This window comes from Elephas maximus, chromosome 20 (genome assembly GCF_024166365.1).
Source record: "Elephas maximus indicus isolate mEleMax1 chromosome 20, mEleMax1 primary haplotype, whole genome shotgun sequence".
NCBI lineage: Eukaryota > Metazoa > Chordata > Mammalia > Proboscidea > Elephantidae > Elephas > Elephas maximus.
Window position 1 is genome coordinate 12,389,356 of NC_064838.1, and position 17,011 is coordinate 12,406,366.

The window sequence follows — 17,011 nt, forward strand, 5'->3', positions numbered from 1 at the left end:
CCCATGTGCGTCAGCATAGAATTGTGCACCGTAGGGTTTTCAGTAGTAGATCACCAGGCCTTTCTTCCGGGGTGCCTCTGGGTGACCTTGAACCTCCACTCTTTCAGTTAGCAGCTGAGGGCATAATTGTCCAGAGGCTCCCTGGTGCTCTTATTGTCTCATAAACATTTTGCGTGCGTTTTTTTTTTTACACAGTAGGGCCACCAGGGACCTCAGACAACCAAGGGGGTTTGGGAGGGAAGATGAAGAGGCATACTTAGAGGAGCTGGAGCAGGAGATAGAGACTGGGGTGGGTAAGAAGATGGGAACATGGGAGGGGGCTGGGGGAGAGAAGGGAAGAAGAGGTGAAATTGAAGAGAAATAAACACATGAATGCTGGGGTTTTGGAGATCACACACCCTCCAGGAAGGTCAGGAAATGGAGATCCAGCAGGGTCACCTCTCAACCAGGCACCTGGCCCCTGTGCCTCACTGAGGCTACTCGCAGGGGCGCTACAGAGCCACCTAGTGCTTTCTGGCAGTGGCTCCAGGAAGGCTCGCTGTGCCCCCCACCCCCACCTCTCCCAGGAGCAAAGACAGAACCCTGAGAGGAGCAAAAATTGGTCTTCAGTCCCCTAAAGGCCTGGTACATGGAGGAGGATGAAGGTAATGGGTAAAGTAGGATAGGAACAGCCCGATGCCCTTTTCTCTTTTAAATTCAAAATATCTTTTTATTTATTTATTATTTCTTTTCTTTGCCGTGCAGGTTCAGAGTATTGAATTAATCCAAGTCTTCCCAGAAGGGCATACTACCATCTGAGGTCTATGCAGGGCCCCTTTCTTGTTTTATTGTAACATTTTACCCTCAGGCAAAAATCTCTAATAAAGTATTTGTTCATGACATATCCCTTTCAACCAATTTACAGAGGAAGACATCAAAAATCTGAAAAAGTAACAAGAATTTTACTATCCTTTGCTGGAGGATTTGTATATGCCTTTTAGAAAAACTTTTTTGTATACATATATAGATTTTTTTTTAAACTGTGCTTTAGATGAAGGTTTACAGAGCAAATTAGTTTCTCATTAACTAATTAATACAAATATTGTTTTGTGACTTTGGTTGCCAACCCCACGATGTGTTAACGCTGTCCCCTTCTTGACTTTGGGTTCCCTATTACCAGCTTTCCTGTCCCCTCCTGCCTTCTCGTCCTTGTCACTGGCCCGGTATGCCCATTTAGTCTCATTTTGTTTTATGGGCCTGTCTAATTTTTGGCTGAAGGGTGAACCTCAGGAGTGACTTCAGTAGTGAGTTAAAAGGGTGTCCAGGGTCCGTACTCTTGGGGTTTCACCAGTCTCTGTCAAATCAGTAAATCTGGTCTTTTTTTGTGAGTTAGAATTATGTTCTACATTTTTCTCCAGCTCTGTCCGGGACCCTGTATTGTGATTCCTGTCAGAGCAGTTGGTGGTGGTAACCAGGCACAATCTAGTTGGGCTGGATTCAGTCTGGTGGAGGCTGTGTTAGTTGTTGTCCATTAGTCCTATGGACTAATCTTTTTGTTGTGTCTTTGGTTTTCTGATTTTCCCTTTTCCCAATGGGGTGGGACCAGTGGAGTATCTTAGATGGCCGTTCACAAGCTTTAAAGACCCCAGATGCTACTCACCAAAGTAGGATGTAGAACATTTTCTCTATAAGCTATGTTATGCCAGTTGAGTTAGATGTCCCTTGAGACCATGGTCTCCAGCCCTCAGCCCAGTAATTCGGTCCCTCAGGGAGTTTGGATATGTCTATGTAGCTTCCATGACCTTGCATTGGTCAAGCTGTGCTGACTTCCACAGTATTGTATACTATCCTACCCTTCACTGAAATTACCACTTATCTATTGTCTAGCTAGTGTTTTTCCCTCCACTCTTCCCCTCCCACGTAACATACAAAGATTGCTTCTTTCTGAGTGTAAATCTTTTCATGTGCTTTTGTAATACTGGTCTCATACAATATTTGTCCATTTGTGATTGTCTTATTTTATTCAGCATAATGCCCTCCAGATTCATCCATGTTATGAGGTGTTTCAAAGATTCGTCATTGTTCTTTATTGCAGTGCAGTATTCCGTTGTGTGTATGTACCATAGTTTGTTTACCCATTCATCTGTTGATGGGCGCTTACGTTGTTTCCATCTTTTTGCTATTGTGATGAATGTGGCAATGAACACGGGTGTGCATATGTCTATTCGTGTGACAACTCTTATTTCTCTAGGATGTATTCCTAGGAGTGGGATAGCTGGATTGTATGGTATTTCTAGCTTTTTAAGGAAGTGTCATATCATTTTCCAAAATGGTTGTACTGTTTTGCATTCCCACCAGCAGTACATAAGAGTTCCAATCTCCCTGCTGACTCTCTAAGAGTTGTTTTTTTTCCTGTAGAAAACTTTATATCTTAAGATAATTATAAATTCACAAGAAGTAGCAAAAATAGTACAAAGCATCCTGTGTACCTTTTACCCTGTCTCCCCCAATGCAACATCTCATGTAGCTACAGTGCAATACCCCAACCAGGAGATGACATTGGTACATTATTGCTAACTTGACTACAGATTCTTACTCAGTTTTCACCATTTTAAAACCTGCATTAGTTTGTGGGCGTGTGTGTAGTTCAATGAAATTTTATCCCACGTATAGATTCATGTAACCTCCTGTCCCATCACCACAGAGGACCTCTCTGGTGTTACCCTCTTATGTTCACAACCCCCCACCAGCCCCATACCTGTACTTGTCCTTTGGCAACCATTAATCTGTTCTCTATCTCTACAGTTTTGTCATTTTGAGCATGTTATATAAATGAAATTATAGTATGTAACCTTTTGAGATTGGACTTTTTCCATAAGAATAATGCCCTAGAGACCCATCCAAGCTGCCAGGTATATCAGTAGATCGTTCCCTTTATTGTTGAGGGGTTCCATGGTATGGATTTGCTGAGTTTGTTTAACCACTCTACCACTGAAAGACATTCTCCTTCTTTGCTACTATGAATAAAAATGCTATGAACATTTGTGTTCAGATTTTTGTACAAATCTAAGCTTTCATTTCTCTGGGATAAATGCCCAGGAGTACAATTGCTGGGCTGTATAGGTGGCACATGTTTAGTTTTATAACAAACTGTCAAACTGTTTTCTCGAGTGGCTGCACAATTTCACATTTTTCCCCAGCAACATATGAGAGATCCAGGCTCTCTGCATTTTCCCCAGCATTTGGTTTTATCACTATTTTTTTTTTTTAAATTAAAAGTTAAACTCTTCTAAGAGGTGTATAGCCCCCGCATGGTGTAAATTGTTAACATGCTTTGTTTGAGTCCACCCAGAGATGCCTCTGAAGAAAAGCCTAGTGATATTTTCTAAAAATCTGCCTTTGAAAACCCTAGGGAGCACAGTTCCTACTCTGACACACTTGGAGTCAACTCCATGGCAACTGAATTTTAATAGATGTGTAGTGACATCTCGCTAATGGTTTTAATTTGCATTCTCTGAATGGCTAATTGTATTTTTTAATTTGTGAAGTAGTATTTTTCAATACTACCACTTGTCTGTCAGTTTGTCATATTGTGGTGGCTTGTGTGTTGCTATGATGCTGGAAACTATGCCACTGGTATTTCGAATACCAGCAGGGTCATCCATGGTGGACAGGTTTCAGCAGAGCTTCCAGACTAAGACAGACTAGGAAAAAGGGCCTGGCAACCTACTCACCCCTCCCCCTGCCCCCAAAGGGCAGTGAAAACCTTATGAATAGCAGTGGAACATTGTCTGATATAGTATGGAAGATGAGCCCCCAGGTTGGAAGACACCCAAAAGATGACTGGGGAAGAGCTGCCTCCTCAAAGTAGAGTCGACCTTAATGACATGGATGGAGTAAAGCTTTCAGGACCTTCATTTGCTGATGTGGCATGACTCAAAATGAGAAGAAACAGCTGCAAACATCCATTAATAATTGGAACCTGGAATGTACGAAGTATGAATCTAGGAAAATTGGAAATCACCAAAAATGAAATGGAACGCATAAACATCGATATCCTAGGCATTAGTGAGCTGAAATGGACTGGTATTGGCCATTTTGGATTGGACAATCATATGGTCTACTATGCTGGGAATGACAACTTGAAGAGGAATGGTGTTGCATTCATTGTCAAAAAGAATGTTTCAAGATCTATCCTGAAGTACAATGCTGTCAGTGATAAGATAATATCCATATGCCTGCAAGGAAGACCAGTTAATACGACTATTATTCAAATTTACGCACCCACCACTAGGGCCAAAGATGAAGAAATAGAAGATATTAGCAGCTGCTGCAGTCAGAAATTGGTCAAACATGCAATCAAGATGCATTGATAATTACTGGAGATTGGAATGCGAAAGCTGGAAACAAAGAAGAAGGATGAGTAGTTGGAAAATATGGCCTTGGTGATAGAAACAATGCCAGAGATCGAATGATAGAATTTTGCAAGACCAACGACTTCTTCATTGCAAATACCTTCTTTCACCAACATAAACGGCAACTATACACATGGACCTCGCCAGATGGAACACAGAAATCAAATTGACTACATCTGTGGAAAGAGAGTGGAAAAGCTCAATATCATCAGTCAGAACAGGGCCAGGGGCCGACTGTAGAACAGACCATCAATTGCTCATATGCAAGTTCAAGCTGAAACTGAAGAAAATCAGAGCAAGTCCACGAGAGCCAAAATATGACCTTGAGTATATTTTGGAATTTAGAGACCATCTGAAGAACAGATTTGACGCACTGAGCACTAGTGACTGCAGACCAGACGAGTTGTGGAATGGCATCAAGGACATCATCCATGAAGAAAGCAAGAGGTCATTGAAAAGACAGGAAAGAAAGAAAAGACCAAGATGGGCGTCAGAGGAGACTCTGAAACATGCTCTTGAGCATCGAGCAGCTAAAGCAAAAGGAAGAATTGGTGAAGTAAAAGAATTGAACAGAAGATTTCAAAGGGCCTCTCAAGAAGGCAAAATATAGTATTATAATGACATGTGCAAAGAGCTGGAGATGGAAAACCAAAAGGAAAGAACATGCTTGGCGTTTCTCAAGCTGAAAGAACTGAAGAAAAAATTCAAGCCTCGAGTTGCAACAGTGAAGGATTCCATGGGGAAAATATTAAATGATGCAGGAAGCATCAAAAGAAGATGGAAGGAATACACAGAGTCATTATACCAAAAAGAATTAGTCGATATTCAACCATTTCAAGAGGTGGCATATTATCAGGAACTGATGGTACTGAAGGAAGAAGTCCAAGCTGCTCTGAAGGCATTGGTGAAAAACAAGGTTCCAGGAATTGATGGAATATCAATTGAGATGTTTCAACAAACAGATGCAGCACTGGAGGTGCTCACTCGTCTATGCCAAAAATATGGAAGACAGCTTCCTGGCCAATTGACTGGAAAAGATACATATTTATGCCTATTCCCAAGAAAGGTGATCCAACTGAATGTGGAAATTACAGAACAATATCATTAACATCACACGCAAGCAAAATTCTGCTGAAGGTCATTCAAAAATGGCGGCAGCAGTATATCAACAGGGAACTGCCAGAAACTCAGGCTGGTTTCAGAAGAGGACGTGGAATCAGAGATATCATTGCTGATGTCAGATGGATCCTGGCTGAAGGCAGAGAACACCAAAGGACGTTTACCTGTGTTTTATTGATTATGCAAAGGCATTTGACTGTGTTTATCATAACAAATTATGGATAACGTTGCGAAGAATGGGAATCCCAGAACACTTAATTGTGTTCATGAGGAAACTTTACATAGATCAAGAAGCAGTTGTTTGGACAGAACAAGGGGATACTGACTGGTTTAAAGTCAGGAAAAGTGTGTGTCAGGGTTGTATTCTTTCACCATATCTGCTCAATCTGCATGCTGAGCAAATAATCCGAGAAGCTGGACTATATGAAGAAGAACGGGGCATCAGGATTGGAGGAAGACTCATTAACAACCTGCGTTATGCAGATGACACAACCTTTCTTGCTGAAAGTGAAAAGGACTTGAAGCACTTACTAGTGAAGATCAAAGACCACAGCCTTCAGTATGGATTACACCTCAACATAAAGGAAACAAAAATCCTCACAACTGGACCAATGAGCAACATCTTGATAAACGGAGAAAAGATTGAAGTTGTCAAGGATTTCATTTTACTTGGATCCACAATCAACAGCCATGGAAGCAGCAGTCAAGAAATCAAAAGATGCGTTGCATTCGGTAAATCTGCTACAAAGGACTGCTCTAAAGTGTTGAAGAGCAAAGATGTCACCTTGAAGACTAAGGTGCGCCTGACCCAAGCCATGGTATTTCCAATTGCATCATATGCATGTGAAAGCTGGACAATGAATAAGGAAGTCCGAAGAAGAGTCGATGCCTTTGAATTGTGGTGTTGGCGAAGAATATTGAGTATACCATGGACTGCCAAAAGAACGAACAAATCTGTCTTAGAAGAAGTACAGCCAGAACGCTCCCTAGAGGCTACGATGGCGAGACTGCGTCTTACATACTTTGGACATGTTGTCAGGAGGGATCAGTCCCTGGAGAAGGACATCATGCTTGGCAGAGTACAGGGTCAGTGGAAAAGAGGAAGATCCTCAACGAGGTGGATTGACACAGTGGCTGCAACAATGAGCTCAAGCATAACAATGATTGTAAGGATGGCTCAGGACCAGGCAGTGTTTGGTTCTGTTGTGCATAGGGTCACTATGAGCCGGAACCGACTTGATGGCACCTAGCAACGACAACAACAACAATCCTTCTGGTATATTGTCCTTTTAATCATTACATAGTGTCCTTCATTATTCTTTGTGGTAGATTTAACTTTGAAGTCTGTCTTATCGGAAATTACTATTGCCATTCCTGCTCTTTTTTAATTGTTGTTTGCTTGATATATTTTTTTCTGTTCTTTGAGTTTTAGTTTGTTTGTGTCTTTAAGTCTAAGGTGTGTCTCTTGTAGGCACCATAAAAATTTTTTTTTTTAATCCATTCTGCAACTTTCTGTCTCTTTATTGGTGCATTTAGTCCATTCACATTCAGGGTGATTATGGATAGGTATGCTGTCATTTTGATATCTTTTTTTGTGTGTTGTTGACAGTTTGTTTTTTCCCTTTCGTTTTTTGTACCAAGTAGTTTTTCTTTGTAAATTGTGTTTTCCTCTTTTTTCATTGTTGCTGATTTTGTTTTTGCTGAGTGTTTATGTTTTTCTTGTGTTTTATTTTGGTGTTCAGGATTGTTAGCCTCCTTTGTGGTTACCTTTTTATTTATCCCTATTTTTCTGTGTTTAAACCAAATTTTATCTCCCTGTATTGCTTTGACTTCCTCTCCATGTGAAAGATCTATGGCTACTTCATTTATTTCCTCTTCATTGATTTAATGCTGTCACCTTTTACGTAATAACATCACTGTTTCCCTGTTTTTTAAATCTTGATTTATTTTTGTGATCTCCCTATCTGGGTTGATATCTGGTTTCTCTGTCCTGTGTTCTAACATTGGATTGATATCTGATGTTATTGATTTTCTAACCAGAGAATTCCCTTTAATATTTCTTGTAGTTTTGTTTTGGTTTTTGCAAATTCTCTAAACTTCTGTTTACCTGGAAATGTCCTAATTTTGTCTTCATATTTGAGAGACAGTTTTGCTGGATACATGATTCTTGGCTGGCAACATTTTTCCTTCAATGCTTTATATATGCCATCCCATTGCCTTCTTGCCTACATGGTTTCTGCTGAGGTGTCTGAGCTTAGTCTTATTGACTCTTCTTTGTAGGTGACTTTTTGTTTATCCCTAGCTGCTCTTAAAATTTTCTCTTAATCTTTGGTTTTGGCAAGTTTGATTATAATATGTCTTGGCAACTTTCTTTTGGGATCTAGCTTGTATGGGGTTCGATGAGCAACTTGGATAGATATCTTTTCATCTTTTATAGTACCTGTGAAGTTTTCTGCCAACAAATCTGCAACAATTCTGTCTGTATTTTCTGTTTTCTCTCCCTTTTCTTGTACTCCAATCAGTCTTATGTTATTTCTTTTGATAGAGTCCCACATAATTCTTAGGGTTTCTTCATTTTTTTTTAATTCATTTATCTGATTTTTCTTTGAATGTATTGTTGCCAAGTGTTTTATCTTCAATCTTAGTAATTCTGACTTCCATTTCCTCAATTCTGTTCTGATGTCTTTATATTTAGTTGTCTAATTCTGAATTTTTACTGTTAATCTTCTGAATTTCTGATGGCTGTCTCTCTATGGATTCTTGCAACTTATTAAAATTTCATTACATTCTTGAAAAACCTTCTTAATTTCCTCAACTGCTTTATCTGTGTGCTCCTTGTCTTGTTGTGCATTTTGCCTAATTTCATTCCTGATGTCTTGAAGAGCTCTTTATATTAATCTTTAGTATTCTACATCTGGTAATTCCAAGAATACATCTTCATGCATAAGATTCTTTGATTCTTTGTTTTGGGAGTTTGTTGAAGCGATCATGTTCTGCTTCTTTATGTGATTTGATATCGACTGTTGTCTCTGAGTCATCTGTAAGTTATTGCATTAATTTATTTTTTGTTTGCTTTCTGTGTCCTAGCTTCTTGTTTTGTTTTGTTTTTATATACCCGAATAGGTTGCTAGAGTGAGCTAACTTGATTATTGGAGCCTTCGAAGTGCCAATGTCCTGTCACCAGATGGCTAGAGCTGTTATCAGGTATATGAGCCTAGGAGTCCATTCGCTATCCTTGTATAGATTCAGCTCACGTGTCTAAGTAGTTGGTCACCTAGTGTGTGGTGCAGGCTCTCACCTACGATCTTAGAGGAGCAGTGGTGATTGGTGTATGCACAAGTTTTTGGTTGCAGCAAGTGGTCACACTCTGAGGAAGGGAGGGGGCTGACAACTTTCCCCCAAGTGTCTGTGAAGAAGGTGCATCCCTGTTCTCTAGAGCACACTGGTGGATGGGCTCTGCAACTGTACCATACGCAGCCAATGCTTTTAACTGTAAGAACTCGGAGGCACCACTTATCCTTGGACCCACGTTGCGGGTGGCTAGCTGGTGTGGGTGAAGCAACCAGTCCTCAGGCCCCTGTTGTGGGTGGGTGAGGACCCTGTTTAATAGGCAGAGTGGTATCAAACATCAAAAACCCGCCTCTCCACCATACAACTGAAACCATTACAGTCAGACCTCAAGCACATTCACCCTTGCAATATAACAGCAAGATCCTAGCTGCTGAAATGGGGCCAACTTGGTCTATGCAGGAGTGAAAGACATTCAAAGTCTGTTGACCACTTGTGCCTGGGCAGGAACCACTTCTGCTCTAAATTTCCAGACTAGGGGAGCTGGCTGATTATTTTTCCCCTGTTTGTTATTTTGTTCCTTCTCCAAGGCTGAGTGAATGGCTCAAGGAGCACAGCAGAACCTATCTCAGGCCCAGGGAAATCAACTGTCACCGAACCTGGCTGGGGCAGAGGGAAGAGGGACCAGAGAGATGGGAGAGAGCTCTTTCAAAAGGAGGAGCTATTAGATTTGTGCTGTAAATTAGATGAAATCACTTATTTTGTGCCAAGAGTGCTGTTTTTTTGCTGATTCTGTAGGCGTGTGTAGATTCCATGTGCTGGCTCAGCCCTGCAGCGGTTGTCCCAGGGGATCGGGGCTATGCAATTTTACTTACTTTCTTTTGCTGGAGCAGTCACACTCTGAAGACCACTACCAGCCCCGCCATGGTTACGCCAGGGGATTAGGGCTGTGCCAGTTTGTTTTCCTTCTTTCACTGAAATAGCTGTATCCTGAATGCTACCGCCAGCTCTGCTATGGTCACACCAGGAGATCGGGGTTGAGGGGTGCTGGCTCCCACCAAGTCAGGTCTGGCAACTCCTTGCTGCTCCTGCACCATCTCTCCCTCCCCCTGTCACTCAGTCCGATTTCTTAACTTTGCCTTTGATGTTCAGGGTTCCTAGCTTGTCTTATATCTAATTGATTCACTTGTTTTTTCAGTCTTTGTTGTAAGAGGAACAACTGGAAGCATCTGACTACTCCATAGTCTTGGCCCTGCCTTCCCCTCCTGTCCCTTTCTGCCTTCTCATCTCACCTTTGCACAGGAGCTGCCCATTTAGTCTCAAGTGTCTACTTGAACACTTTTCATGAGTAGCATTTTATGTCTTATAGTCCAGCCTAATCTTTGTCTGAAGTGTTGGCTTCGGGAATGGTTTTGCTCTTGGGTTAACAGAGAGTCAGGGGGCCATGTCTTCTGGGGTTCCTCCAGTCTCTGTCAGACCATTAAGTCTGGTCTTTTTACTAGAATTTGAATTCTGCACCCTACCTTTTTCCTGCTCCATCATGGACTCTCTGTTGTGTCCCCTGCCAGGGGTAGCCGGGCACCATCTAGTTCTCCTGGTCTCAGGCTGATGGGGTCTCTGGTTTATGTGGCCCTTTTTGTTTCTTGAGCTAATATTTTCCTTGTGTCTTTGGTGTTCTTCATTCTCCTTTGCTCTGAGTGGGTTGAGACCAAATGATACATCTTAGATGGCCCCTAGCTAGCTTTTAAGACCCTAGTTGCCACTCACCAAAGTGGGATGCAGAACATTTTCTTAATAATGTTTGTTATGCCAATTGATGTAGAGGTCCCCGGAAACCATGGTCTCCAGGCTCCCACTCCTGCTACTCTTTCTCTCGAAGTGTTTGGTAGTATTCAGGAAACTTCTTAGCTTTCGGTTTAGCCCAGTTGTGCTGACTTCCCCTGTATTATGTGTTGTCCTTCCCTTCACCTAAGATAATTCTTGCATACTATCTAGGTAGTGAATACCTGTCTCCCTCCCTCCCTACCCTAGTAACCATCACAGAATATTTTTCTTCTGTGTTTAAACCTTCTCTTGACTTCTTATAATAGTACTCTCATACGCTATTTGTTCTTTTGCAAATGACTAATTTCACTCAGCATAATGCCTTCCAAATTAATCCACATTATGAGATGTTTCAAGGATTCATCATTGTTCTTTATTGTTGTATAGTATTCCATTGTGTGAATATACCATAATTTGTTTATCCATTCATCTTTTGATGGTGACCTAGGTTGCTTCCATCTTTTTGCTATTTTGAACAGTGCTGCAATGAACACAGGTATGCATCCATCTATTTGTGTGAGGGCTCTTATTTCTCTAAGATATATTGCAAGGAGTGGGATTGCTGGATCCTATGGTAGTTCTATTTCTAGCTTTTTAATGAAGCGCCAGATCAATTTCCACAGTAGTTTTACCATTTTGTATTCCCACTGGCAGTGTATAGTCTCTAGGCTCTCCACCACCTCTCCAACATTTATTATCTTGTATTTTTTTGGGTTAGTGCTAGCCTTGTTGGGGTGAGATGGCATCTCATTGTAGTTTTGATTTGCATTTCTCTAATGGCTAATGATCAAGAGCATTTCCTCATGTATCTGTTAGCCGCCTGAATGTCTTTGGTGAAGTGCCTGTTCATATTCTTCACCCATTTTTTAATTGGGTTATTGGTCTTTTTATTGCTGAAGTTTTGCAGTATCTTGTAGGTTTTAGAGATTAGACCCCAGTCGAATATGTCATAAGCAAAAAATTTTTTTCCAGTCTGTGGGCTGTCTTTTTACTCTTTTGGTTAAGTCTTCTGATGAACATAACTGTTTGCTTTTTAGGAGCTCCCAGTTATCTAGATTCTCTTCTGGTGTTTGTGCATTATTAGTAATGTTTCATAGTCTGTTTATACCATGTATTAGGGCTCCTAGTGTTGTCTGTATTTTATCTTCCATGATCTTTATCATTTTAAATTTTATATTTAGGCCTTTGATCCTTTTGGAGTTAGTTTTTGTGCATGGTGTGAGGTATGGGTCTTGTTTCATTTTTTTTAAAATAATTTTTATTGTGCTTTAAGTGAAAGTTTACAAATCAGGTCAGTCTGTCACATATAAGCTTATATACACCTTACTACATACTCCCATTTACTCTCCCCCTAATGAGTCAGCCCACTCCCTCCTTCCAGTCTCTCCTTTCATGCTTGTTTTGCCAGTTTCTAACCCTCTCTACCCTCCCATCTCCCCTCCAGACAGGAGATGCCAACACAGCCTCAAGTGTCCACCTGATACAAGTAGCTCACTCTTCATCAGCATCTCCCTCCAACACATTGTCCAGTCCCTTCCAAGTCTGATGAGTTGTCTTCAGGAATGGTTCCTGTCTTGGGCCAACAGAAGGTTTGGGGACCATGGCCGCTGGGATTCTTCTAGTCTCAGTCAGACCATTAAGTCTGGTCTTTTTATGAGAATTTAGGGTCTGCATCCCACTGTTCTCCTGCTCCCTCAGGGGTTCTGTGTTGTGCTCCCTGTCAGGGCAGTCATCGGTTGTGGCCAGGCACCATCTAGTTCTTCTGATCTCAGGATGATGTAAGTCTCTAGTTCATGTGGCCCTTTCTGTCTCTTGGGCTCATAGTTATCGTGTGACCTTGGTGTTCTTCATTCCCCTTTGATTCAGGTGGGTTGAGACTAATTGATGCATCTTAGATGTCCGCTTGTTAGCATTTAAGACTCCAGACGCCACTCTTCAAAGTGGGATGCAGAATGTTATGATAATAGAATTTATTTTGCCAATCGACTTAGAAGTCCCCTTAAGCCATAGTCCCCAAACCCCCACCCTTGCTCCACTGACCTTCTAAGCACTCAGTTTATCCTGGAAACTTCTTTGGTTTTTGTCCAGTCCAGTTGAGCTGACCTTCCCTGTATTGAGCATTGTCCTTCCCTTCACCTAAAGTAGTTCTTATCTACTAACTAATCAGTAAGTACCCCTCTCCCACCCTCCCTCCCACCCCCCCTCTTAACGACAAAAGAATGTGTTCTTCTCAGTTTATACTATTTCTCAAGATCTTATAATAGTGGTCTTATACAATATTTGTCCTTTTGCATCTGACTAATTTCACTCAGCATAATGCCTTCCAGGTTCCTCCATGTTATGAAATGTTTCACAGATTCGTCACTGTTCTTTATCGATGCGTAGTATTCCATTGTGTGAATATACCACAATTTATTTAACCATTCATCCATTGATGGACACCTTGGTTGCTTCCAGCTTTTTGCTATTATAAACAGTGCTGCGATAAACATGGCTGTGCATATATCTGTTCGTGTAAAGGCTCTTATTTCTCTAGGGTATATTCCAGGGAGTGGGATTTCTGGGTTGTATGGTAGTTCTATTTCTAAATTTTTAAGAAAATGCCAGATAGATTTCCAAAGTGGTTGTACCATTTTACGTTTCCACCAGCAGTGTATAAGAGTTCCAATCTCTCCACAGCCTCTCCAACATTTATTACTTTGTGTTTTTTGGATTAATGCCAGCCTTGTTGGAGTGCGATGGAATCTCGTTGTAGATTTAATTTGCATTTCTCTAATGGCTAATGATCGAGAGCATTTTCTCATGTATCTGTTAGCTGCCTGAATATCTTCTTTAGTGAAGTACCTGTTCATATCCTTTGCCCACTTTTTGATTGGGTTGTTTGTCTTTTTGTGGTTGAGTTTTAACAGAATCATATAGATTTTAGAGATCAGGCGCTGGTCGGCGATCTCATAGCTGAAAATTCTTTCCCAATCTGTAGGTGGTCTTTTTACTCTTTTGGTGAAGTCGTTAGATGAGCATAGGTGTTTGATTTTTAAGAGCCCCCAGTTATCTGGTTTCTCTTTGTCATTTTTAGTAATGTTTTGCATTCTGTTTATGCCTTGTATTAGGGCTCCTAGTGTTGTCCCTATTTTTTCTTCCATGATCTTTATCATTTTAGTCTTTATGTTTAGGTCTTTGATCCACTTGGAGTTAGTTTTTGTGCACGGTGTGAGGTATGGGTCCTGTTTCATTTTTTTGCAAATGGATATCCAGTTATGCCAGCACCATTTTTTTAAAAGACTATCTTTTCCCCAATTAACTGACACTGGGCCTTTGTCAAATATCAGCTGCTCATATGTGGATGGATTTATATCTGGGTTCTCAATTCTGTTCCGTTGGTCTATGTGCCTGTTGTTGTACCAATACCAGGCTATTTTGACTACTGTGGTTGTATCATATGTTCTGAAATCAGGTAGAGTGAGGCCTCCCACTTTGTTCTTCTTTTTCAGTAATGCTTTGCTTATCCGAGGCTTCTTTCCCTTCCATATGAAGTTGGTGATTTGTTTCTCCATCACTTTAAAAAATGTCATTGGAATTTGGATCGGAAGTGCATTGTATGTATAGATGGCTTTTGGTAGAATAGACATTTTTACTATGTTAAGTCTTCCTATCCACGAGCAAGGTGTGTTTTTCCTCTTATGTAGGTCCCTTTCAGTTTCTTGCACTAGTACTTTGTAGTTTTCTTTGTCTTTTACATCTTTGGTAAGATTTATTCCTAAGTATTTTATCTTCATGGCAGCTACTGTGAATGGTATTGATTTGGTGATTTCCTCTTTGATGTTCTTTTTGTTGATATAGAGAAATCCAAGCGATTTTTGTATGTTTATCTTGTAATTTTTTTTTTTTTAATCTTGTAACCTGAGACTGCCGAACTCTTCTATTAGTTTCAGTAGTTTTCTTGAGGATTCCTTAGGGTTTTCTGTGTATAAGATCATGTCATCTGCAAATAGAGATAATTTTACTTCTTCCTTGCCAATCCGGATGCCCTTTATTTCTTTGTCTAGCCTAATTGCTCTGGCTAGGATCAGAACAATGTTGAATGTTGAATAAGAGCGGTGATAAAGGGCCTCCTTGTCTGGTTCCCGTTCTCAAGGGAAATGCTTTCAGGCTAGAATGATGTTGGCTGTTGGCTTTGTATACATGCCCTTTATTATGTTGAGGAATTTTCCTTCAATTCCTATTTTGCTGAGAGTTTTTATCATGCATGGGTGTTGGACTTTGTCAAATGCCTTTTCTGCATCAATTGATAAGACCATGTGGTTTTTGTCTTTTGTTTTATTTATATGGTGGATTACGTTAATGGTTTTTCTAATATTAAACCAACCTTGCATAAGAAAAAGCATACCTGGTATAAATCCCACTTGATCGTGGCGGATTATTTTTTTGATATGTTGTTGAATTCTATTGGCTAGAATTTTGTTGAGGATTTTTGCATCTGCGTTCATGAGGGATACAGGTCTGTAATTTTCTTTTCTTGTAGTGTCTTTAGCTGGTTTTGGTATCAGGGATATGGTGGCTTCATAGAATGAGTTAGGTAGTATTCCATCATTTTCTATGCTTTGAAATACCTTTAGTGGTAGCGGTGTTAACTCTTCTCTGAAAGTTTGATAGAACTCTGGAATGAAGCCGTCCGGGCCAGGGCTTTTTTTTGTTGGGAGTTTTTTGATTACCGTTTCAATCTCTTTTTTTGTTATGGGCCTATTTAGTTGTTCTACTTCTGAATGTGTTAGTTTAGGTAGGTAGTGTTTTTCTAGGAATTTGTCCATTTCTTCTAGGTTTGCAAATTTGTTAGAGTACAATTTTTCATAATAAGCTGATATGATTCTTTTAATTTCAGTGGGTCTGTTGTGATATGACCCATCTCGTTTCTTATTTGGGTTATTTTTTTTCCTTTCCTGTATTTCTTTTGTCAGTCTGGCCAATGGTTTATCAATTTTGTTAATTTTTTCAAAGAACCAGCTTTTGGCTTTGTTAATTCTTTCAATTGTTTTTCTGTTCTCTAATTCATTTAGTTCAGCTCTAATTTTTATTATTTGTTTTCTTCTGGTGCCTGATGGATTCTTTTGTTGCTCACTTTCTATTTGTTCAAGTTGTAGGGACAGTTCTCTGATTTTGGCTCTTTCTTCTTTATGTATGTGTGCATTTATTGAAATAAATTGACCTCTGAGCACTGCTTTTGCTGTGTCCCAGAGGTTTTGATAGGAAGTGTTTTCATTCTCATTGCATTCTATGAATTTCTTTATTCCCTCCTTAATGTCTTCTATAACCCAGTCTTTTTTGAGCAGGGTGTTGTTCAGTTTCCAAGTCGTTGATTTCTTTTCCCTGATTTTTCTGTTATTGATTTCCACTTTTATGGCCTTGTGGTCTGAGAAGATGCTTTGTAATATTTTGATGTTTGGGATTCTGCAAAGGTTTGTTTTATGACCTAATATGTGATCTATTCTAGAGAATGTTCCATGTGCACTGGAAAAAAAAGTATACTTTGCAGCTGTTGGGTGGAGTGTTCTGTTTAAGTCTATGAGGTCAAGTTGGTTGATTGTAGCAATTAGGTCTTCCGTGTCTCTATTGAGCTTCTTACTGGAAGTCCTATCCTTCTCCGAAAGTGGTGTGTTGAAGTCTCCTAATAAAGCTGTGGACGTGTCTATCTCTCTTTTCAGTTTTGTTAAAGTTTGTTTTATGTATCTTGCAGCCCTGTCATTGGGTGCATAAATATTTAATATGGTTATATCTTCCTGGTCAATCATCCCTTTAATCATTATGTAGTGTCCTTCTTTATCTTTTGTGGTGGATTTAACTTTAAAGTCTATTTTGTGAGAAATTAATATTGCTACTTCTGCTCTTTTTTGATTGTTGTTTGCTTGATATATTTTTTTCCCATCCTTTGAGTTTTGGTTTGTTTGTGTCTCTAAGTCTGAGGTGTGTCTCTTGTAGGCAACATATAGATGGATTGTATTTCTTTATCCAGACTGAGACTGTCTATCTCTTTATCAGTGCATTTAGTCCATTTACATTCAGCATAATTATAGATGAGTGTGAGTTTGGTGCTGTCATTTTGATGCCTTTATGTGTGTGTTGTTGACAATTTCATTTTTCCACTTACTTTTTTGTGCTGAGACGTTTTTCTTTGTAAATTGTGTGTTCCTCATTTTCATAGTAGTTGATTTTGTTTGCTGAGTCATTATATTTTTCTTGGTTTTTATTTTGAGTTATGGAATTGTTAGACATCTTTCTGGTTACCTTAATATTTATCCCTATTTTTCTAAGTAAAAACCTAACTTGTACTGTCCTATATCGCACTGTTTTCCTCTCCATATGGCAGTTCTATGCCTCCTGTATTCAGTCCC

The 17,011-nt window shown here is 40.0% G+C and overlaps 1 protein-coding gene across 1 annotated transcript in view; it reads right to left on the reverse strand.

The window, feature by feature from the left end:
- Window positions 1–3,844: 3,844 nt before the first annotated feature.
- Window positions 3,845–17,011, reverse strand: part of TMEM176A (transmembrane protein 176A) — a 177,940-nt gene continuing 164,773 nt past the window's right edge. Inside the window, exon 9 of the transcript XR_007514461.1 lies at window positions 3,845–3,891. The gene's annotated coding sequence lies outside the window, so the exon portion shown is untranslated. The remainder of the gene's footprint in view (window positions 3,892–17,011) is intronic.